Source organism: Macaca nemestrina, chromosome 8 (assembly GCF_043159975.1).
Source record: "Macaca nemestrina isolate mMacNem1 chromosome 8, mMacNem.hap1, whole genome shotgun sequence".
In the NCBI taxonomy this organism is placed as follows: Eukaryota; Metazoa; Chordata; class Mammalia; order Primates; family Cercopithecidae; genus Macaca; species Macaca nemestrina.
The window spans coordinates 24187255-24213122 of NC_092132.1; positions in this window are offsets into that span (position 1 = coordinate 24187255).

Here is a 25868-nt window from a genome sequence, read left to right on the forward strand (position 1 = left end):
AAAAAATATATTACATATTTATTAAATAGATGTTTGTGACATATCTGTTGAAGTCTTCTGCTGATATATATACATATATACGCACATATATGTTGTGTCTATGGTGGCTATTTGTCTTTTTATTATTGCGTTTTAGAAGTATTTTTGATATGATATGAAAAGTCCTTTGTCACATATGTTTTATTAATATTTTCTCCAAATATATGGCTTATTTTCCTTTTGGTGTCTTTTGATAAAAAGATTTTAATTTTAATAAAGTCTAACTCATTAATTGTATTACTGTCCTGGTTAGCACTTTTTATGTTTGCTTCATAACGTCCTTGCCTATCCTAAGTTTGTGAAGATATTTATTTTTTGCTTCTAGAAGCTGTACAGTTTTAGCTGTTATGCTTAAGTTTGTGTTCCATCTTGAATTAATTTTTGTGTCTTGTGTGTCTGCATCAAACTTGACTTATTCTCCTGCTATGGTTTGCATATGGCTAGTCTGTCCCCATCAAAACTCATGCTGAAATTTAATCCCCAATGCTTCAGTGTTGAAAGGTGAGGCCTCATGGGAGGTGTTTGGGCTGTGAGTAGGTAGATTTTAAAATTTTCTGATTGGCAGTAGGTTGAAAGAATTATTATCAATAGAAAGGAATGTCTGGGTTATGATAGGGGGTTGTAGAGTCCAAATTTTATCATGCAGATGAAGCCTCCAGGTAGCAGGCTTCAGAGAGAATAGATTGTAAATGTTTCTTAACAGAATTAAGGTCTGTGTTGATGTTAAAGGCTTAGTGGCTTTTCCTGGATTCCAAAAGGAAGGAGGGTATAATTAGGCACATCTGACCTCCCACTGCCCTCCACAATCTGAACCAGTCTTTCAGGTTAAATTCGGAGCACCCTGGTTGACAGGAGGGAGTCCATTTAGATGGCTGAAGGGCGACCTTTGCATTTTACTTTTGGTTTGCAAAGCAGAATGGGCATCATAATAGAAGCTACCTCAGAAGGCTGTTGTGAGGGTTACACGTGTCAGGACATGTCCTGGCACATAGTAAGTGCTATGAGTCTGTGCTGCTGCTGTTGTGCATATTGCTCACTTAAATGCATTGAGCACTTCATTTTACATAGACCTAAAGGATCTAGGTCCCTCTTTAGAGTGGGTGCAGATCAGGGCCCCAGAGCTGCAGTTTGATAGATATAAGGCTTGAGTTTATCTTTGGATAGGATTCTTTAGATAGGAAATAATGTAGAACCAATATAGACACATAATCTTAAAAAAGATCAGCATCCAATCTACTTTCATCTCAGTATTGGCTTTTCCTGCTGAGTGCCCTCTATGCTCCTTAAGAGCAAGACCATTCTTGTTCATCTGCAGTGCTGATAATACAGGGGAAAAGAGGCAACTGCTTTTATCTAAGATGACTGGCTGCCTTTGGGAAAGGAAGATAAAGGAATAAGTTAAAATCAGCTCACTTTTGTAAGAAAAATTATTATTTATAATCCCTTGCCTATTTATTTATATTTATTTGCATTTAATCCCCAAACAACTCTAAAAGATAAATTTTTAAACAATATTTCTCCCTTGAATTTACAGACAAGGAAACTGAGTCAGGGAGAGGTTGAAATATCACCCACACATTCATAGGCTGTAAGTAGTCTACATGGGACTGGAGTTTTTCTACCTTTAAGACCAGTTGTCTTTAAACTGTGTCATCAGATACCATGTTTGAATTTGTGCTTCTCCATCCAGTGGCTGCCTCTCAAAGTTGTTCTCAGGATTAATACATAACACAGTTGAAAGCATCTAGCTCAGAACTTCAGAACTTGACATTGGAAATGCTCTTATAGTATGAGCTAAATCTGAATGTAAGCAGCTACAGGATGATGGGATAGAGTAATATTTGAATAAAATACTCTCAAATGCAAAGTTCCAGTTATCTATATTTCCCAGTCAATAAAGGACTAACTAGAAAACCTTTTTCTCAATTTATTTTAGATAATAATCTTTCTTCCTTTGTTTAAACAATGAGTCACTGAACTTCCTGCCTTAAGCAATCAACTGCAGTACATTTTTTTCCCCTTTAAGGCTTGAAGTTTTATTTTGGTGTTTTCTGAATATTAGTAATTTTGAAGTATGTGACCTCAAATTATTTATGAAAAAGATGTAAATATTTGAGCTTTGTAAATATTTGAGCTTCGTGTAAACAGGTCCCAAGGTCCATCCTAATTTTTAAAAATAAATCTAAAATTAATCTGTTTGCTTAGATTGGCTTTCTTCAGATAATATGAAAAAAAATCTAGGCAATTAACAGTTTAATTTGTTTGGTTTAAGATAATCAAGCTTTCCTATGCTAAACAGATAGCATCAAGGGGGAACATTTCAAGAAGTAGTGGATTAACATTACATACGTTTTAACTTGGAGGATCCTGTTTTGATTTTATAGCACATTCAGATACCCAGCCTTGAATTAAGCTGTTGCTAAAGCTCAGGATAAATGTTCTCAACAGCAAAACTCTTCTAGAGACTATGCAATTACTTTGATTTTGAAAAACAAGCTAATGGATTTGGAATCTAAAACCTGAAAAGTTTTCACTTGGATCCATCATTATGTGAGTTCTGGGAATCTTCCTGTGGCTGGGTCCAAAGGGCAAAAGTGAATGGAGACTAGGTCCGCTGTACCTGAACCATATATTGTTTAGACAGCAGGAAAATGCTCTGTGGGAATTTAGTGAAAGGAAGGAAAGAACGAAGGAAGAGATGGGAAAGGAGAGAAGGAAGGGAGGGTAAAACTAAATCAGAAACAAGAAAAAGAAAAAATATAAAATAGCAAACTAATGCAAGAACAGAAAACCAAATACTGTATGATCTCGCTTATATGTGGGAGCTGAATGGTGAGAACACATGAGCATATAGAGGGGAACAGCACACACTGAGGCTCTTCAGAAGGTGGAGGGTAAGAGGAGGGAGAGGATCAGGAAAAATAACTGATGGGTATTAAGCTTAATACCTGGGTGAAGAAATAATCTGCACAACAAATCCCCATGATGTAAGTCTACCTATGTAACAAACCTGCACATGTATCCCTGAACTTACAAGTTAAAAAAACCAGAAAATTAAAAATTGTTTAAAGTTTTCTGTGTCTAACCTCCAGTCCTCGAGATAACTGTTCTCTGATATTTTTGAAAGGCACTTTATAAACTAGAGCAGTTATTCTCAAAGTGAGGTTCCAAAACCAGCGAGAGCAACGTCATCTGGGAACTTGCTAGAGATGCATATTTTTCATATTTATACTTCTCATCCCAGATGTACTGAAATTAAAACTTCAGGAGTGGAACTCAAGAATATGTGTTTTTAAAAGCCCTCTAGGTGATTCTGATGCACCCCAAAGTTTGAGAACTAGAGGAATTTCAAATATAACTATAAGATAATAGTGTTACATCCTAGGTGTCAATTAGGACCATTGCAGAATTTTGAATCTTATCCTGGAATAAAGTTTCCAGCAGAATTTCTATTTATTGAGGCACAAGCAAAAGCAAGTACAGATGTGTGGGAAGCTGCAGATGTCCAGGCAGAATGGGATTACTGTTAGATACCCAGTGTCAATAAACAAACTCCAATTAAAACAAAAACAAAAATGCAAATGAACCATCACCACCATAACAGAAGATAAGATGAAGATTTGTCTAGGGTCATCACAGACGAATTCACCTAGATACACATTTCTTTCTGATGGGTTTCCTGTGAAGGCCCAAGTTCCTACTCCACAGTCTCTTCCTCAGAGCGGTAGATAAGCCACAGTCAGTCTTAAAAAATAGAGCCCTCCAATCCAAGATTTGATACTGCCATAACCTTTCCTAGAAGCAGCAGTTACAGCTGGAAAGTCTGCAGCCCTCCTCCTAGTAGTTTAATATATGAGCTGAGTGTTGTGCCTGCAGCCAGAACACGTGTGAACTAGAACACGTGTGAACTACCCTAACCCTGAGGTCGTTTAAGAGCGCTTGTTTCACGTATTTGTAAAAATGGTGATATGATCTAATTTTACCTAAACTTCACTAACCTGCAGTTCCATATGAGGTCATACTGTAAACAATATTTAAAATGACTTGCCCTGATCTGCATAATACATATCTCCAGCCACCTGGAAATTCCCTTCTATCCCTACCTGCTAATGTGTATGTCTAGAAATTCACATGATGTTTACATAAAATCCTTGTTGATATGAACCATTGGCATGTGCATACGTTCCTATGTTCTCACACTCCCCCATCATCACTGAAATCTATTGCCATGGTGGCAGATTACTTTTATGACAATTCTGTTTCCCAAAGTTCCCAGGTTTGTAAACCCAGAGAGTGTTTTCATAGCAGATACATACTCTCTCTTTTGTTTCTTTCTGCCATGAACGGGTCCAAGGCACAATTTCTTCTTGAAGCCCACCTGGGGGAGTTTCGCATGCTCCGCTGACACTGCCAAGGGATTTACCTGCTTGTTTAAAGTCCGGGTGGTATAATGACATCCCATTTCCCATGGCTTCACATCTTCCCTGCTTTGTAAAAAGGTAGCTTATACTTGCTTCCTAGTAAGGCCTTGACAAATATCAAAATGATTAAGAAAGGCTGGAGGGATGCGGAGAGAGATAGAGATGATGGGGGCTGGGGTGAAAGGGAGAGAGAGAAGAAAGAAAACTGGAGGAATGAGGAAAGAGACAGTGTGAAGGAGAGGAGGAGGAGGTAGAGCCAGGCCAGAGGAAGAAGAGGGAGAGGAGAAGAAGAGAGAAAAGCTGTAGAGAGAAATAGATACCAGCTCAGAAAATTTGAAGGTCTAATTTTGTGCTTCCATTCCTAGAAAGGGAAAAAACAACAACTTCAACTCTTAAATCCCCTTGTTGACTAGCTGGCTTTCCACTAAATTCTAGGCCTGAGGTTTGGTCAAAGAGAATGCAAACCAAGGAGAAAATTTAGATCACACAAGCATTCCCAGGCTGGGAAGTTGCAGTGTATTTCACGGTGGAAATCATGAAAAATCTTGCTTGTCATTACAGTGTACATTATTTAAAGCATCCCGAAACAGAAACATGATAAGGTATCATTTTCATGTCTTCTTACTACAAATAAATGTATACAGTGAATATGTTATTCTGAGCAGATACGTGATGAGGACTGGAGTCAGCATGGAATAGTTAAAACATTAAACTAGATAGGTAGAGTTACATATACTGTACTTGCATTTGAATCTATTTACTAAGCTATATGACCTTAGGCAATTAAGTTATCTGAGTCTCAGTTTTCTGTATCTGTAAAATATTGCCAATAATATTTATATGTGTCTACAATAATGACAGTAAGTATCAGCCAGGTGCAGTGGCTCATGCCTGTAATCCCAGCACTCTGGGAGGCCGAGGTGGGTGGATCACCCAAGGTCAGGAATTCGAGAACAGCCTGCCCAACTTGGTGAAACCCCGTCTCTACTAAAAATATTTAAAAATTAGCCAGACACAGTGGCAGACTCCTGTAATCCCAGCTACTCAGGAGGCTGAGGGAGGAGAATCTCTTGAACCCAGGAGGCAGAGGTTGCAGTGAGCCAAGATCACACCATTGCACTCCAGCCTGGACAACAAGAGTGAAACTCCATCTCAAAAAATTAGTAAATAAAAAAATAATCATAATAATAGTAAGTATCTTAGAGAGTTGTTATGAGAACTTAAACCCAATAAAGGGTTTAAATACTACAGTGGTTTGAACAGTATTTCCCTAAGAATTTGTTTCTACCTGTAACTTCAGAATGTGACCTTATTTGGAAACAAGGTCTTTGCAGGTACAATTAAGATGAAATCATAGTGGCTTAAGATGGGCCTTGGACCCAATGACTGCTGTCCTTATAAGAAGAGGAGAGGACGCACAGAGGAGAGAAGGCCATATAAAACAGAGGTGGAGATCAGAGCTATCCTGGCACAACTCAAAGAACACCAAAGACTACCAGAAGCTGGAAAAGGCAAGGAAGAATTCTTCCCTGGAGCCTCCAGAAGGAGTGTGGCCCTGCCAACACCGTGGTTTCAGATTTCTGGCCTCCAGAACTGTGAGAGAATAAACTGTTGTTCTAAGCCATGAAGTTTGTGGTAATTTGTTACGGCAGCCCAAGAAAATTAATACAAGTGTATAATAAGTACCCAATAAAAGTCAGTTCAACATCATGTGAGTTTTAACTTATATTCTGGCTATTACCTTGCAGTTCTTGAACTGGTAATTTAAATTGGTCCTACTTTAACAGCTTTAACCTCTCCAGGTCTCAGCTTCAGCCATTTAGTCCACTTTTTGATTCTCCCAACCTGAGCTAAGGGGGATCCTGCATATTCTCCCATTAAATCTGCCTTGGCTGTGAGCCCCTAGTTACCTGTCTCAGCCTATCCAATTCATTTATCCATTTGATACTTCTCTACTAAGCAACTACTATGAACCAGTCAGTATGCAAGGAACCAGGTATAAAGCAGTGAACAAAACAAATTTCTCTTTTCATAAGATATACTTTCTGGTGAGAAGAAAAAAAAGGATAAACAAGTAGGCTAGTGAATGTACATCAGATGGTGTGGTGGTTACTGCTATGTAAATAAAATAAGGCAGGATGCAGCAATGCAGAGCTAGAACAGGGTGAACTAATGTCGGTGAGTCAGGGCTGATCTTCCTGATGAGGTAGTATTTTAGCAGTGACAAGAATGAAGTAAAAGAGGAAGTCCTTCTGACTATCTGGGAGGAGAAAGGAAAGAAGAAATGGGGCTCAGTCACCTACAACCGTGTAAGCCATGACTTGGACTTGGACTTTTGCGCTGAGTGATAAAGGAAACCAGAAAAGGATGCAGAATAGAAGAGAGTGTGATCTGCCTTATACTTTTTTTTTACTTTAAGTTCTGGGATACATGTACAGAACATGCAGGTTTGTTACATAGGTATACTTGTGCCATGGTGGTTTGCTGCACCTATTAACCTGTTATCTAGGTTTTAAGCCCTGCATGCACTAGGTATTTCTGCTAATGCTCTCCCTCCCCTTGCCCCCCACCCACCGACAGGCCCCATTATGTGATGTTCCCCTCCCTGTGTCCATGTGTTCTCATTGCTCAACTCCCACTTATGAGTGAGAACATGCAGTGGCTGGTTTTCTGTTCCTGTGTTAGTTGGCTGAGTATGATGGCTTCCAGCTTTATCCATGGCCCTGCAAAGGACATGAACTCATTCTTTTTTTATGGCTGTATAGTATTCCATGGTATATACATGCCACATTTTCTTTATCCAGTCTATCATTGATGGGCCTTTGGGCTGTTTCTAAGTCTTTGCTATTGTAAATAGTCTGCAATAAACATATATAGGCATGTGTCTTTATATTAGAGTGATTTATAATCCTTCGGGTATATACCCAGTAATGGGATTGCTGGATCAAATGGTATTTCTAGTTCTAGATCCTTGAGGAATCACCACACTGTCTTCCACAATGGTTGAACTAATTTACACTCCCACCAACAGTGTAAACGCGTTCTTATTTCTCCACAGCCTTGCCAGTATCTGGTGTTTCCCGATATTTTAATAATCACCATTCTGACTGGTGTGAGATGGTATCTCATTGTGTTTTGATTTGCATTTCTCTAATGACCAGTGATTATGAGCTTTCTTTCATATGTTTGTTGGCCACATACGTGTCTTCTTTTGAGAAGTGTCTGTTCATATCCTTTGCCTACTTTTTGATGGGGTTGTTTTTTCCTTGCAAATTTGTTTAAGTTCTTTGCAGATTCTCGAGATTACACCTTTGTCAGATGGGTAGATTGCAAAAATATTCTCCCATTCTGTAAGTTGCCTGTTCAGTCTGCTCATAGTTTCTTTTGCTGGGCAGAAGCTGTTTAGTTTAATTAGATCCCATTTGTCAATTTGGGCTTTTGTTGCAATTGCTTTTGGTGTTTTAGTCATGAGGTCTATTTATGACAAACACATAGCCAATATCATACTGAATAGGTAAAAGCTGGAAGCATTGCCTTTCAAAATCGGCACAAGGATGCCCTCTCTCACCACTCCTATTCAACATAATATTGGAAATTCTGGCCAGGGCACTTGGGCAAGAGAAAGAAATAAAGTGTATTCAAATAGGAAAAGAGGAAGTCAAATTGTCTCTATTTGCAGATTACATGATTGTATATTTAGAAAACCCCATCATCTCAGCCCCGAAACTCCTTAAGCTGATAAGCAACTTCAATGGATACAAAATCAATGTGCAAAAATCACAAGCATTACTTTACACCAACAATAGGCAAGCAGAAAGTCAAATTATGAGTGAACTCCCATTCACAATTGCTGCAAAGAGAATAAAATACCTAAGAATATATCTTACAAGGACATGAAGGACCTCTTCAAGGAGAACTACAAACCACTTCTCCTCTTCAAGGAGAACTACTGCTCAAGGAAATAAAAGAGGACACAAACAAACAGAAAAAAAATTCCATGCTCATGGATAGTAAGAATCAATATTGTGAAAATGGCCATACTACCCAAAGTAATTTAGATTCACTGCTATTCCTATTAAGCTACTATTGGCTTTCTGGGCAGAATTAGAAAAAACTACATTAAATTTCATATGGAACCAAAAGGGAGCCTGTATAGCCAAGACAATCCTAAGCAAAAAGAACAAAGCTGGAGGCATCATGCTACCTGACTTCAAACTGTACTACAAGGCTACAGTAATCAAAACAGCATGGAACTGGTACCAAAACAGATATACAGACCCATAGAACACAATAGAGACCTCAGAAATAACACCACACATCCAGAACCATCTGATCTTTGACAAATCTGATAAAAACAAGCAAAGGGGAAAGGATTCCCTATTTAATAAATGGTGCTGGGGAAACTGTCCAGCCATATGCAGAAAACAGAAAATGGACCCCTTCCTTACACCTTATACAAAAATTAACTCAAGAATGGATTAAAGACTTAAATGTAAAACCCCAAACCATAAAATCTCTAGAAGAAAACCTAGGCAATATCATTCAGGACATAGGCATTGGCAAAGACTTCATGATCTGCCTTATACTTTAAAATAATCCCTCCAGCTACTGTTTCAAGAACATATTTTAAGCAGGGAACTTCAAAACAAGATCAGTTAGGGTGTGATCATAAGAAGTCCAGGCTAAATACTACTTCTTACTCCTTTCTCACTCTTTCTTCAGACTCGTGGTAACAGGCAGGTAGAGTGGAAATGTTCATTAGAAGTTACTGGAGTCTGTTTATATTTTGCAGAGAAACCAATTGGAAATTTTTATAAAACATTATGGTTTCTGGGAGAAACAGAAATTAAGGAACCCTCCAAGCGTTTTACTGAGATAGGAAAGACTGGAAGAGTAGAGGAACGAGATAGTTTAAATGTGAGGAATCCAACAAGCTGTGGGTATGAATTGATGAACTAACTTCCTTTCCCTTGCCATTATGACCTGGCTATCAGCTGGTGGAATCCAACCTCGTCCAGCAATGTTATGGGAATTTAACTCTTTTATAAGACCTTTTATAAAAACTCTTCTATAAAACCAGGCCCAGCTGTGCCTTTCTAAAGCACATTGTCTTAAATACGTATTTTAAACTTTATATTATCATGTAGGCCCTTAGAACATCAAGTACATAATGTTCCCCTAAAAGAATAACAGAAAAGGAATCATAACACCCTTTTTTTTTTCCATTGCTATCTAATTCCCACCTGCATGCAGCAGCTATAACAAGTAAAGCTGGCAGAACATTTTAAATGGGAATGGACCTTCCCAAATCCAAGTCATATCCAGATCTGTAAAGACAGAGCTTATGGAAGTGATAGGGCCAAGTACTGAAGACAGATCTGAGCATCTTGAACTACCATTGATTTTATTATTTTGCTACTTTGAAACAAGGAAGCTACAAAGCTCTCTCTTGCTCAGAGTCACCAACCCCTTTTACTCGCTTTGCCAGGTACCTGAAAAAGCATGTAAAAAGGGCTGCTGACTTTGGGCAAGGGTGGGCTTTGTAGCTTCCTACAAAGAAGAGCACAAGCAGTTAAAAAGTAAAGTATTGCCAATGGTTTAGTGGGTGAGCTGGGGAGGGCGGGGGAGAGAGGGGGATTATACAGCACGATTTTTCACACCAACCCTGTCTTTAGTAGACAATTCCTCAAACCATGAAAAATTCTTCAGGGAAGCAGGGCTACTAGTATGAGGTCCTAGGTGGTAATCTTTTGCAACTCCCCCTGCAAGAAAATGGATAGAGAACAGGGGATTGCTTAGAAACATATGTTCTTCAGGGAGTCTTGCAAGTCTTGCTCTAAACTCTGAGCCAACCCAGCTGTAAGGGAGCAGAGGTCAAGACTTCACAGAAAGCCAGATGCTGCAGCCAGCACATATTGTTTCACAGACATACATATGTATGGATATGTGCGCTGAATAAATATATACATCAACGTGTGTATATACACTGGCAAATGCCCTTCCCAGCTTCCCATCCTTTTAGGTAAACTGAAGGAGGAAGGGAAGATTTCCTGTGAAAACAATGTGTAACTGTGCTCATCTGGTTAATGTGTGTGTCTGGATTCAATATAACCAAATGAAAAGAAGGAACAGGGAGAAGATTTTTTGATTAAAAAAAAAAACTTTACACAGAGTATTCAATCTAACTGAATTCAATTTCTGACTACTATTTCTTGGCACTATTGGATACTATGTACAATGTAGAAATAATTAAAAGACCAGTTACTTTTATCCATTTATAAACAGCATGACCTTGAGAATGGTATTTAACCTCCTGGAGAAATAACTGAGTGGGAGCATTTTGCTGTTCAATCCTCATTACAATAGATACTTAACAGAGATGCTCACAATATGACATAATAGAAAGAGTAATGGGCTGGGATTGCAGGCCCAGCTCTGCCCCTAGTTTGCTGTGTTACTGTGACCAATTCATCTCATCTTTGTCTCTGCCCCCAAAACTATTGCTAGAAAAGAGATGGTTTCCTCTTCTATGAAATAAGGTGGTTGGATTAGAAAAAGGGTCATAAAATAACTGTCTGTGAAAGAACTGATCGGGTTCCAAGTATTCCACCAGGGCATGAGACACCTGTCTAAAGGAGGCAGGGACTCTCATCTGTGGCCTACTGCTGTCATGTGACAACATTCATCTGTGGCCTACTGCTGTCATGTGACAACATAATCTGTTCTAATTTTTCAAGAAAGGGTGGCCATCTGTATTCTTATATGACACTAATTCTTTTTCTTTTTTGAAACAAATATATTAGTCTGTTCTCATGCTGCTAATAAAGATATACCAAAGATTGGGTAATTTATAAAGGAAAGAGGCTTAATGAACTCACAATTCCACACTGCTGGGGAGGCCTCACAATCATGGGGGAAGACAAAGGAAGGGCAAAGGGACTTCTTACATGGTAGCAGGCAAGAAGAGCTTGTGCAGGGGAACTCCCATTTATAAAACTATTGGATCTGTTGAGTCTTATTCACTAACAGGAGAGCAGTATGGAAAAGACGCACTCCTCCCCGATTTAATTACCTCCCACCAGGTCTTTCCCACAACATGTGGGAAATATGGGAGCTATAATTCAAGATGAGATTTGGGTGGGGACTCAGCCTAACCATATCAACAGAGTCTCATTCTATTACCCATGCTGGAGTTTAGTGGCATGATCACGGCTCATTCCAGCCTCAATCTCCTGGGCTCAAATGATCCTTCCACCTTACTGTCATGAGTAGCAGGGACCACAGGTGCCTGCCACCACATCAAGCTATTTTTTGTATTTTTTGTAGAGATGAGGTCTCACCATCTTGCCCAGGCTGGTCTCAAACTCCTGGGCTCAAGCAATCCTCCTGCTTTGACCTCTCAAAGTGCTGAGATTACAGGCATGAGCTACCATACCCAGCCCGGAGCAATTCTTAAAATACTGTAAAGGACAAACAAAACACTTTAGGGTGTCCAATCCTTGCCCACAGCCTGCCAGTTTGTAATCTCAGGACTGAATGACTCATAAACTTTCTTTTATTTCAAACAATGGGTAAGATTTTGGCACAGATGTCTCAAGAGTGCCCACATACCTCCTGCTGCTGAAATAAATTGTGTCAGAAAATTGTGTCGGGGGCCTTCCAAGGGTCACTCACTGCCTCGCCTAAAGCTGTTTTGAAGTCATGCTGCCTAGTTTCATATCCAGAGGAATCTCTAGCCTTTATGGCATTCACAGCTCTACAGAAGTCAGCAACACTCCCTATAATTTATAAGAGAACATCTCCTGACCTGGTCATTGAATCTTCTCTCAAAGTCTTTGACTCCATATCCAGCTACAACTCCGGAGGCTACTTTTGCCTCCCTGGGAAAAACTCAGGAACCTTGAAATAACTCAGCTGCACTCAGATCCCAGAAGATCTAAACATTCTGTGTATCAGAATTGTTAAAATAACTAATTGGGAGGTCATTAGATTGTAGGTACTCCAGCATCCTGAGTTTCTACATAAGTAAACCAAAACCCAACTCAGCAAGAACTGTCATAGCCTAGGAAAACAAAACTTAAGTTTAACCAATCAGAAACTGCCAATTAACCTCTTTGATGGTAAATACTGAATGTCAACTTGATTGGATTGAAGGATGCAAAGTTTGTTCCTGGTTGTGTCTGTGAGGGTGTTGCCAAAGGAGGTTAACACTTGAGTTAGTGGACTGGGGAAGGCAGACCCACCCTTAATCTGGGTGGGCACAATCTAATCAGCTGCCAGCATGGCCAGAATAAAAGCAGGCAGAAGAACGTGAAAACACTTGACTGGCTGAGCCTCCCAGCCTACATCTTTCTCCCGTGCTGGATGCTTCCTGCCCTTGAACATTGGACTCCAAGTTCTTCAGCTTTGGGACTTGGACTGGCTTCCTGGCTCCTCAGCTTGCAGACCCTATTATGGGACCTTGTGATTGGGTGAGTCAATACTCCTTAATAAACTCCCCTTTATATATACATCTATCCTATTAGTTTTGTCCCTCTGGAGAACCCTAATATAACCCTAACTAGAGATTTAAAACTATTGTTCCACCTTAACCAAGCACATATTTTCTTTGTCTTGCTTCTGTGAATACCTTATAAAAATGTTCCCCTCACACCTCTTCAGTGGAACCCCAAACCACCTGAGGTCAAATTGGAACTGCCCAATTCATGAATTGCTGTCTAGTGAAATAAACACCTGAAAATTTTGATGCAGTTAAATTTATCTTTTACCATTATTTAAAAATAAAGAAACAGAATCTATCACTATAGAGCACCCCCATGTGCCAGGCCTGATGCTGCAAGCTTGGGCATAACACAACAAAAGAAAAACCACACATAACATGTGTAAAACTAGACAGGATATTGTCACAGAAGAAGATAGCTGCATGAGAAATAATTAGGTATACGTGAATGATAGATATTGCCAAGAGATGGTGCTCAAAGTTTTCCTTTGTTTTTAATCAATGCATATGTAATGACCTGATGGGTTCATTTAGCCTGCTGCCCAGATGGGGCCAATTTATCAAGACAGGCACTTGCAATAGAGAAAGATGTTAAGTCACACAGAGCCAGCTGAACCAAAGACTGCAATTTTATTATTACTCAAATCAGTCTCCCTGAAAATTCAGAGGCTAGGGGTTTTCAAGTATAGTGTGGAAGGCCAGGGAATGGGTGCTGCTGATTGGTTGGGGATACAATCAAAGGGGTATGAAAATTGGCCTTTGCGTGCTCTGAGTCTGCTTCTGGGTAGGGTGATAGGACCAATTAGTGGGTCCAGGTGGAGCCGTTGGTAGCCAGAAATGCAAAAGCCTGAAAAGACATCTCAAAAGGCCTATCTTAAGTTCTGCAATAGTGATGTTATCTGCAGGCGTAATTGGGGAAATTGCAAATCTTGTGACCTCTGCCACAATGGCTGGTAATTACGTCTACACCTTAGCAGAATTCAGGTTCCCCTCATTCTCGTAACTTGGTGGTCTTTCATTAGCTTTACAAAGGTGTTTTAGTTTGGGGGAAGGGCTATTATTAAACTATAAACTAAATTTCTCCCAAAGCTAGCTTGGAATAAGCCCAGGAATGATTAAGGGCAGTTTGGAGGTTAAAGACAAGATGGGGTGGGATAGATGAGATCTCTTTTCACTTCTATAATTCTCGACACTGTTACAATTTTTGCAAAGACAGTTTTACATATTTTATTTAGTTTCTACCCATTATATACCATGCCCTGGACATACCTACCTTCACACAGGTAGTGGTGAGAGAGACAAGCAGACATTGAAAAATGAATTATAAAAGATATTTAATTGAATACTGGATTGAAGGAGAAAAATAGAGTTTCATGGGACCATGTAATATATCTTGGGAGTGGGGTTTGGTTTAGAACATTCTTTATGGAGTGTAACAGAAACCTAATGTTGCAATAATCACATCAAGTCAGTTTAGCCATAAACCACTTGCACTTAATGTTTCCTTTTAGAAATTTTCTTACCATTGACCTCCACCCTGCAACTTGGTTATTAATCTCCGCTTATTCTTGTTGGTGTCAGAAATAAGCCCAATCTATCTCTCCCATTGCAAGACACTTTTGTAGAAGTTCCTACATCTATGGCCATTACATCCTTTGAATAAAGTCTGCCTTACCACCTTTAACAAGTGTCATAAATAATTTTTTAACAAGTGAAAACCTTTCTGACAATTTTATAATTGTGCTTAATCTTTAGCAGTTTATAGATTTCTCTAGTATACACTTAATTTTTAAAAAGGTTTTAATTTTAGGTTTGGGGGTACATGTGAAGGTTTGTTACATAGGTAAATTCATGTCATGGGGGTTTGTTATACAGATAATTTTGTCATCCAGGTATTAAGCCCAGTACCCAGTAGTTATCTTTTCGGTTCCTCTGCTTTCTTCAATCTTCTACTTTCAGTAGACCTCAGTATTTGTTGTTTCCTTTTTTGCATTCATAAGTTCTCATTATTTAGCTTGCACTTACAAGAATATGTGGCATTTGGTTTTCTGTTCCTGCATTAGTTTGCTGAGGATAATAGCCTCCAGCTCCATCCATGTTCCCACAAAAGACATAATTTCCTTCTTTTTTATGGCTGCATAGTATTTCATGGTGTATGTGTACCACATTTTCTTTATCCAGTCTGTCATTTTCAGACATTTGGTTGATTCCATGTCTTTGCTATTGTGAACAGTGTTGCAATGAACATACACATGCATGTGTCTTTATTGTAGAACGATTTATATTCCTTCAGATATATACACAATAATGAGGTTGCTGGGTCAAATGGTAGTTCTGCTTTGAGTTCTTTAAGAAACTGCCAAATTGTTTCCACAGTGACTGAACTAATTGACATTCCCATCAGCAGTGTATAAGTGTTCCCTTTTCTCCATAACCTCGCCAGCATCTGTCATTTCTTGACTTTTTAATAATAGACATTCTGACTGATGTGAGATGGTATCTCATTTTGGTTTTGATTTGCATTTCTCTAAGGATCAGTGATACTGAGTTTTTTTTCATATGCTTGTTGGCTGCATGTATGTCTTCTTTTGAAAAGTGTCTTGTTCATGTCCTTTGCCCACTTTTTAATGGTGTTGTTTTTATCTTGTAAATTTGTTTAGGTTCTTAATAGATGCTGAATATTAGACCTTTGTCAGATGCAGAGTTTGCAAATATTTTCTTCCATTCTGTAGGTTGTCTGTTTACTCTGTTGACAATTTCTTTTGCTGTGTAGAAACTCTTAAATTTAATTAGATCCCACTTGTTAATTTTTGCTTTAATTGCAATTGCTTTTAGTGCCTTGTCATGAAATCTTTGCCCATTTCTGTGTCCAGGATGGTACTGCCTAGGTTGTCTTCCAGGGTTTTTATAGTTTGGGGTTTTACATTCAAGTCTTTAATTCACCTTGAGTTAATTTTTGTATATGGTATACACTTGATTTTCATGTGTGATGAGTAGGTTATAGCTTATCATTCCCAGTTTTTAAAATGTGAAAAACAAGGTTCAGATAATATAAAACATTTGCCCCAAAATCACAGAAATAGCAAGTGACAGAAATAAGACAAAATTTTAAGCCATCTATTTTTTAAACCAATGTTTCTTTCCCCCTACTCCATTTTGTAGATGGTAGAATTCTCAGTAGAAGAGAATCTAGAGTTCTCATTTTCCCCAGGGGAGAGTGACTAAAACAAAGGAGTTCAAAAACCTTGAGCTAAAGAGAAAGAAGGGTCTTCTATAATCTCAGTTCTCTAGAAGGGCATTAAGTCTCTAGAAGGGCATTCACAAACCTGAATTTTATGACTATCTGTTTCTCAGAATTTATTAATGATGTTGCATTATAAAAGCATTCTGTCGTTATATGACTTGGGGAAGCTCTGGGTTTAAAGTTGATTTAACTACAGGGAATTGAAATACATTATTAATCGCTCAGGGGGAGTATACTACAATTTTCCAACACTTATTTTCACAGATCGCGGTGTTCTACAAAAGGCAATTTAGTAAAATCTGCCTTACAACAAAAGGAAGACTCAAGGACATGTCTGACTCTTAGGTCCTGGCCATGTGTGAGCCTGGTCTCCAGTGTGAAAGAGGATCTGAAGGAAGAAGTGGCAGCTTGTTCCCCAGCTGAGATGCATTTGCTAGCTTTGGCAACTCTCCAGGACAAAGATGGATCCTTAAAAGTGATTTTTAAACTACAGAAAATTAGAATCAGTTCAATAAATCATTTGTTTAGCATCATAATAAGATTTAAATACAGAGCTAGCAATTTGTTATTTTAAACTACAAGAACACAGTTGAGTGCCTGGAAGCATTCCCTGACATTCTAGTGACTTTTTAAAGGAAATTCTAGCAAAATGGAAAAAAAAGACATGTAATGATCAAGAGTTCAGGGAGAGGTTTTGATATATGAAACTCAGGTTTGCCAGTGTTAACAACTATCAAGTGGAGATAAGAAATATCAATTTTTTTTCCAAAGCAAATTTTCATCAATTAAGTGACAGGAAAAAAAAATGCCAAAAATACATATTAATTTGCTTTTGTATTTCCTCCAGACTAACCAGAACCAGATACAGAGACCAGAAGTATCAGTAGGAAGAACAGAAAAAGAATCTGTTCATTCAACATTTTGTCCCAGCTTTTTCTGGATGCTGACGATTCAGTGATAACAAAGAAAAATCTATGTCTCCACTGGAACTTATATTATTGTGGAATACAAGAAATAAACATTTTACATTTTCAATAATTTGTTCATTCATCAAACATTAAGAAAATAAATGAATACATCCTTTGTGTCAGATACTGTGCTAGATTTTGTGGATAAAACAGTATTTACTTTCACCCCAACCTACTCCAGCCACATTCTTTGTCCACCCAGTAATAGAGCACTCCATTCAACCATATAATCAGACTAAATATCTTAGGACCCTTGACCATCTTCTGCTTCTCATAAACCATATTCAAACCATCAGCAAATCTTATTTTCATCAAAAAATATATACATATTAAAAAATTCAACCATTTTTCACCTATATCCACTACTGCCTGCATGGTCCAAGCCACCATCACTGTTCGTAACAGTTTCCTACTCAGCTTCTGTATTAGTCCATTTTCATGCTGCTGATGAAGACACACCTGAGAATGGGCAATTTACAAAAGAAAAGAGGTTTATTGGACTTACATTTCCACATGGTTGGGGAGGCCTCACAATCATGGCAGAAAGTAATAGGCATGTCTCACATGTTGGCAGCAAGAGAGAGAATGAGAGCCAAGCAAAACGGGTTTCCCGTTATCAAACCATCAGATCTCATGCAGCTTATTCACTATCACGAGAAAGTACGGGGGAAATCACTTCCATGATTCAATTATCTCCCAACGGGTCCCTCCCACAACATGTAGCAATTATGGGAGTACAATTTAAGGCGAGATTTGTGTCCAGACACAGGGCCAAACCATATCATTCCACCCCTGACCCCTCCCAAATCTCATGTCCTCACATTTCAAAACCAATTATGCCTTCCCAACAGTCCCCCAAAGTCTTAACTCATTTCAGCATTAATCCAAAAATCCACAGTCCAAAGTTTCATCTGAGACAAGACAAGTCCCTTCCTGCTATGAGCCTATAAAACCAGAAGAAAGCTAATTACTTTGTGGATACAACGGGGGGTACAGGCATTGGGTAAATACAACCAATCCAAATGGGGAGGAATTGGCTGAAACAAAGGGGCTACAGGCCCCAGGCAAGTCTGAAATCCAGCAGGGCAGTCAAATGTTAAAGTTCCAGAATGATTTCCTTTGACTCCATGTCTCATATCCAGGTCACACTGATGCAAGATATAGGTTCCCGTGGTCTTGGGCAGCTCCGCCCCTGTGGCTTTGCAAGGTATAGCCTCCCTCCCTGCTGCTTTCACAGGCTGACGTTGGGTGTCTGCAACATTTCGAGGTGAAAGGTGTAAGCTGTCAGTGGATCTACCATTCTGGGGTCTGGAGGATGGTGGCCTTCTGCATTTCCATACATCTTCTGAAATACAGGAGGAGTTTCCCAAATTCCAGTTCTTGACTTCTGTGCACCCGCAGGCTCAACACCACGTGGAAGCTGTCAAGGCTTGAGGCTTGCACCCTCTGCTGAGGCCACAGCCCAGGCTCCATGACCCCTTTCAGACACAGCTGGAGTGGCTGGGATACAGGGCACCAAGTCTCTATGCTGCACACAGCACCGGGACCCTGGGCCCAGCCGGTGAAACCATTTCTCCTAGGCCTCTGGGCCTGTGATGGGAGGGGCTGCAGTGAAGACCTCTGACATGCCCTGGGGACTTTTTCCCCATTGTCTTGGGGATTAACATTCAGCTCCTTGTTACTTGAGCAAATTTCTACCACCCGCTTGAATTTTTCCTGAGAAAAACAGTTTCCCCTTATCAAACTACAGAGTGGGGGAAACCGCCCCCATGACACAATTATCTCCCACCAGGTCCCTCCCACAACATGTGGGAATTATGGGAGTACAATTCAAGATGAGATTTGCTTGGGGACACAGCCAAACCACATCAGCTTCCAATCATTTTTTCGTAACACCTGTATTCAACAGGTTATCCAGAGCGAGTCACAGAATATTATTTTTCTGTCCTTTGCCCACTTTTTGATGGGGATTTTTCTTGTAAGTTTGTTTGAGTTCTTTGTAGATTCTGGATATTGGCCCTTTGTCAGATGAGTAGATTGCAAAAATTTTTTCCCATTCTGTAGGTTGCCTGTTCACTCTGATGGTATTTTCTTTTGCTGTGCAGAACCTATTTAGTTTAATTAGATCCCATTTGTCAATTTTGGCTTTTGTTGCTATTGCTTTTGGTGTTTTAGACATGAAGTCCTTGCCCATGCCTATGTCCTGAATGGTATTACCTAGGTTTTCTTCTAGGTTTTTCATGGTTTTATGTCTAACATTTAAGTCTCTAATCCATCTTGAATTAATTTTTGTATAAGGTGTAAGGAAGGGATCCAGCTTCAGCTTTCTACATGTGGCTAGCCAGTTTTCCCAGCACCATTTATTAAATAGGGAATCCTTTCCCCATTTCTTGTTTTTGTCAGGTTTGTCAAAGATCAGATGGTTGTAGAAGGGACACTTCTCAAAAGAAGACATTTATGCAGCCAACAGACACATGAAAAAATGCTCATCATCACTGACCATCAAAGAAATGCAAATCAAAACCACAATGAGATACCATCTCACACCAGTTAGAATGGCGATCATTAAAAAGTCAGGAAACAACAGATGCTGGAGAAGATGTGGAGAAATAGGAACACTTTTACGCTGTTGGGACTGTAAACTAGTTCAACCATTGTGGAAAACAGTGTGACGATTCCTCAAGGATCTAGAACTAGAAATACCATTTGACCCAGCCATCCCATTACTGGGTATATACCCAAAGGATTATAAATCATGCTGCTATAAAGACACATGCACACATATGTTTATTGCAGCACTATTTACAATAGCAAAGACTTGGAACCAACCCGAATGCCCATTAGTGATAGAGTGGATTAAGAAAATGTGGCACATATACACCATGGAATACTATGCAGCAATAAAAAAGGATGAGTTCATGTCCTTTGTAGGGACATGGATGAAGCTGGAAACCATCATTCTCAGCAAACTATCGCAAGGACAAAGAACCAAACACCACATGTTCTCACTCATGGGTGGGAGCTAAACAATGAGAACACTTGGACACAGGAAGGGGAACATCACACACCAGGGCCTGTCATGGGCCCTATAGCATTAGGAGATATACCTAATATAAATGACGAGTTAATGGGTGCAGCACACCAACATGGCACATGTATACATATGTAACAAACCTGCACGTTGTGCACATGTACCCTAGAACTTAAAGTATAATAATAATAAAAAATTATTTTTCTCTTTGAAATCTTCCTTTATGCTGCCTCTCTTAGTCTGTTTGAGATGCTATCACAGAATGCTATACACTAGGTTACTTATAAAGAACAAACAAACAAAAAAAATGATTTCCCACAGTTCCGGAGGCTGGGAAATCAAGGGGTTGGCAGATTCAATGTCTGATGGGGACCTGCATCCTGGTTCACCGATGACTGCCTTTTCACTGTCTCCTCATGTAATGGAAGGGACAAGGAAGCTCTCTGTATTTCCTTTTATAGGAACACTAATCTCATATGAAGATTCTACCCTTATGAACTAATAACCTCCCAAAGGCCCTACTTCCTAATACCATCACACTGGATGTAAGATTTTCAACATATGAATTTTGAGAGTATACATTCAGTCTACAGCTCTGTCTTAATGCATTTGTAACAACCTGCCATGTTGTCTAAGCTCATCTGTTTGTGTATTATTCATCTCCCTCCTCTTAAACATAATTTTAAAAAAAAAGGAATGAGTAGGCTTGTTTCTAATATCTAAATTATCATTTTGTCTATTATAGTAAATTTTACAACATGATAAATATTCATAAGATGCAAGCAACAGTGATGTCATAGATGATAGATGAGGGTTTGATCAATGGTCTGTGGGCTTTGATTGTAGAAAGATCAGGGAAAATTTTATGAAGGAATTGAAGCTTGCTCAAAGAATTGAAGCTTTCTTAAAGGAATTGAAGCTTGTTCAAAAGCTACTATCTTCTGAAGGGAGTACTTCTGCTCCCTCTATACGATATCAACAATAGCTTCCTAACTGATAAGACATGTCTTTAGTAGCCCAAACAGCCTCTTCCTTGAGACATTTTTCTTGACTTTTTGTTTGTGTATTTAATAAAAATTGATTGAGTGTCTTTTGTTTGCAGGCCATAAGGAATGCAATCATGGATGAGATAAATGTGAAGACCACTGGAATGCAGTGTGGTAAGGGCAATCAGAGGCAAGTAAACAGGGCTGTGAGCCTTTGAGTCTTCCATTTTATTTCTCCCTTTCTTCTTCTCAATTCTCTGTTTTGCTTAAAGTTGTATGTTTCTCCAATATGCTTACAGCCCCCATTTCCAGCAAAGCTAATTATTCTAACATGGGTGGATTTTGAGTTTGAAATGTAGTTACTCCCATATACCTTTGCTCTGCTCAATCCATTTCAGCTGCCTGTACTGAAGGCCACAAACAGCCTCTATTCTCTACTTCTTGGATCCATTAGCAACAAGAAGTTGAAGCTGGAACCATCTTGCTTCGCTAACCTGCTGTGTGGTGTGATGACCACATTGACAACACCTGACAATAATAATGGTGCAGGCAAATACTTGAGAGGCAAGGCAGGTCATGTAAGTGAGAGAAGCATGCTGGCTAAAATGTAGTAATGAGTAGTGGGGACTGGATGTGGTGAAGAGAACTTGCACTCAATGACTGCAGAGCCAGGAGTGACCATCACAGAGGGAATGTAGGTCAAGGGTAGGGAAGAAACCTCTTTTCCTCTTTCTTCAAATACAGGGATACACTAGCCTCTCTCCACACTCTCATCCACTCCTACCCTAGAGATAAGTGAAGGATCAGGGCCTCTCCAGTTAAGAGGAGGACCTGGACTTCACATCCCAGCCTTTTCCTTGCTTTTTCTCTCTGGCATTTACCTGTCTGCTCCTCTATGCGGTATGTGTTACAGAGTCAGGCCACATAGGAAGGCCTGCAGTTGTTTGGTGTTGCCTGTGACTGGGTGAAGAAGCCTATTTCTGGGATTTGGTATTAAGAATCCCATTGTTTCTGCTCATGTAAGCCATGTCTTTTGTCTTAGACTTTATCCATAGTAAATGAGATATTTTGATCTTCACCGGCCTTAATCGTTTATTTTTTTCTCATTTTTCAGTCTATTCATCAACTCAAGTGAGGAAAACTGGGGTGCGATTTATTGGGCCCCACAAATTATATGGCTGGTGTTGCTTTTCTAATTTCTAAATAAAATACAAGTTCAGATTTTTATATGTAAAAGTCTTCTGATTCTAAACTGTTGGCAAAATAACTCATGTATTTATTTTCTCTTTAACAAATTTAATGAAGAACTTTGCTTGGGAACAATTAGGAACATTCCTTCAATAAACAGAACTTTTTCTAAACATTTTAAATTTATTTATTTTAATTGACAAGTAAAAATTGTATATATTAATTGGGTATAACATGTTGTTTTGAAATCTGGATACACTGTGGAATGATCAAATCGAGCTAATTAACATGCATCACCTCACACACTTATATTTTTGTGTGACAACACTCAAAATCCACTCAGAATCCCGAATTCATGTATTTTTAAAATAGGTTCCAAATGAAATGTATCTGTAAGCCGATTTTCACCAGAGGTCACCAGTTTGCAATTACGCTCTAAACCCTGTAGTTGAGGGCAAGTGTCAGTATCTAGGTTTCTGTCCCAGTCCCTTCTGATAAATCCAGTTCTCATTTGAAGTTGGAACCCTGCTTTTTTTAGATTTTTAATTGATAAGTATGAATTATATCTCTTTACCTGAGTTGATTAATCTGGATTCCTGATATCTTAACTACCCAACCATCCCTGTTCAGCATCTTGTCCTAGAAGCTAGCTCTCATTCTCTTCACCCTCTTTTTCCTCCCAACTGCAAATTATTTAATACCAATATTCCTCTCCATTCACAGATTATTTCTCTCTCCCAGCCTACCTTCCACTGAGATCTTTAAAATGCATGGTATCAACATGCACACTGTAAGATCTGAGCAAATCTGATTTCTTCTTTTCTCTCTTTCCCACTTGGTCTGTGGCCATTAATACAAATTTTTCTCCTCTTTCTCTTATCACATAGGAATACCTGATATACCTATAATACCTGGTATAAGGTATTATATGTTTCTTGTTTCCATTTTCATTGCCCTGTTATTTATTCTCCTTGCTTTCTTTCGAGTAACTAGCTCCACTGACAATCTCTTTCCCTAGGTCCTTATTCAGCCAGTCTGATAGCAGCCTCCTGGGAAGAGCAAACTGAATCAATTTTTTTAAATGGCTGATTATTTTCCAAAGGTTGGGCTAGTCAACAAGACAATGTTTCAATCTCTCCTGGGACCACCCATTCAGTCTTCAACACAGCTTATTTGACTTCTTTCCAGCCATCTGTTTTACTTGGGCAAAGAGAGTCAGTTTTAATGTCTACATGTTTTTCTTTTTATGTATATTTTTGGCACCTTTAGTTAATTCAGAGTTAGCTCCAGAAAGGAAACATTTGCCATCTCTCAGCAGCTGTTTAGTCCTAGAGGAAAAAAATGCAGTCTTGTTCTTCTTTCCCATTGGCTTGTTCTTCCTTATTCTGGCCATAACTTTTCCATCATCCTTGCACTCCAATCTGCCTGACACCTGGATGCAGATTTTTGCTTTGGAATGAAAATAATAGCTTCTGAGTTCAATTCTTGTCAATTCATTTTTCAATGTGTATGAGTTCTGAATTCCATTATATCATCCAAGGCTCAGAGTTCAGAGGTGGACTCCACCAGTCATCAAACTACATCATCAAGATATACCTCACTTTCCTCCTCTGTGAAATGATCTGTAATACAGACCCTAAATTCAAATGTCATGAGATACCCATAGATAAAGGAAAGGAGAAACTACTAGAGGCACTGTCGGATACAAGACAACTGGATATGACAGGGATTTAAAACTGAGATGGCATGTCCTACCCAAAGTCATTTATTAGCTCAGCAAAATCTATCTGCAAGCTCCTTAACCGAAGACCGGCTTTAGCTGACAGTTTGTAAGCTGAGTGATAATACCTTAAGCCCTGCCATTCGAAAAACCTTAGTTTCTCCCAGCTACAGTTTTATCCCCTGAAAAATTTCCCCTTAGCTAATCAATATTTAAAACAGAATAGTACATATAATATGATGAAAGGTGAGATATGGCTTTATAAATCACACCAGTCAGCCTTTTGCTCATAGATGGAAATACCACGTTAGCATGGAGTGGATTTGTTAGTACGGGGCATTTGCTTGAGTAGTAGCAGATATGTGAACGCATCGCAGGAAGGATGTAACAAAACTTTTGTGGCCCGAAAAAACTACATATTCTTAAAATACTGTTTGCTTTTATAGTGCTGGAATTCAGAGAAAGTTGGGGAAACATGCAGAGATGACAATGACTTCAAGGAAGATGACTATCAACATGTCTTTTCCTTGATCTTCACCAGTATTAGACTATGTCTGATGGTTTGAAATGGACTGTGCTGGCAGAAAAGGCCAAAAGAAGCATGAGGAGTCTTAGCCGTTGGCCTGCTCTCAAACATGGGCCCAAGGGTTGTGAGAGCAGACCAATTACAACACAGTGTGTTGAGGTTGTAGCCACATTGACATGGTGGTATATGCTTGAGAAACAGTGGCTGAGGAGGTAAGTATGAATAATTATAGAATAATCTATACTGTTAAAACCTAAACCTCAAGAATCCTATGGTCAGTGCAGGAATCTACATCAAGAAGGCTATCATAGATATTTTTCGAACTGTGCTAGACAGGCTTCAACAGCAACAACTAGTGGCAGCTACAGCAGTAGTAGATTGATCTCACTCTCCAATCTCTCATTACTTTGTATCTGAAGGACAACTAATCAAATACCATTGAAACTATGTAAGTCCAGGTGTTCTCGGGAAATTGAAAGTGGAGAATGCCTCTAGAAGAGGAAAAAATGATCCTTGTGATAATGTGAGAATGTTGGCTCTCGAGCAAAAATTTTAAAACTGAAATAGGTTGGATCAGTTAGCTATTGTCACAATAAGGTTGTGCAATCCATGGCATTTCAATAGCATTCAGCAATAAGCATTTTCACAGGTTTATGTGCTCACTGGAGTTCAGCTGATCTAGGTTGAGCTCAGGCCACTTTGCTTCTCATTGCAGATCTGCAGGTGAGCTGAAACAGCTTTATTCTACATGACTCTATATGCTACATGACTTCTTGGACTATCAGGCTAGCCATGGCATGTTCCTCAAATAGTAATGGTAGAGGTGCCAGAGGGAAAATTCAAATGCACAAGTATACTTTAAGACCCTACTTGTGTTATGTTTTCTAACCTCCTATTAGCCATGAAGCCCTGTGGCTGAGCTCAAAGGGATGGGGCAGGAGAGTGTATTCCTTCAACAGAGGAAGAGAAAAACTTGTATGGCAAAAGCATAAAAACTCAAAGCCAATAATTGAATCTATAACAGATGTGAACATATTTTATATCCTGAATTGAGGAAAAGGGCTTAACAGATAATTACAGATTTGGATGAGCTTCAAGGTTTTATACAATGCTTGTAAAATAAAACACATTGCTTTTTGCTATATTGATATGAGGTTTAAAAAAGTATAAAAGATCTGATGTGTGATGTGCATTTATGTTTATATACACGTATATACTTAGAACAAATGTAAGTTGAATTATTCT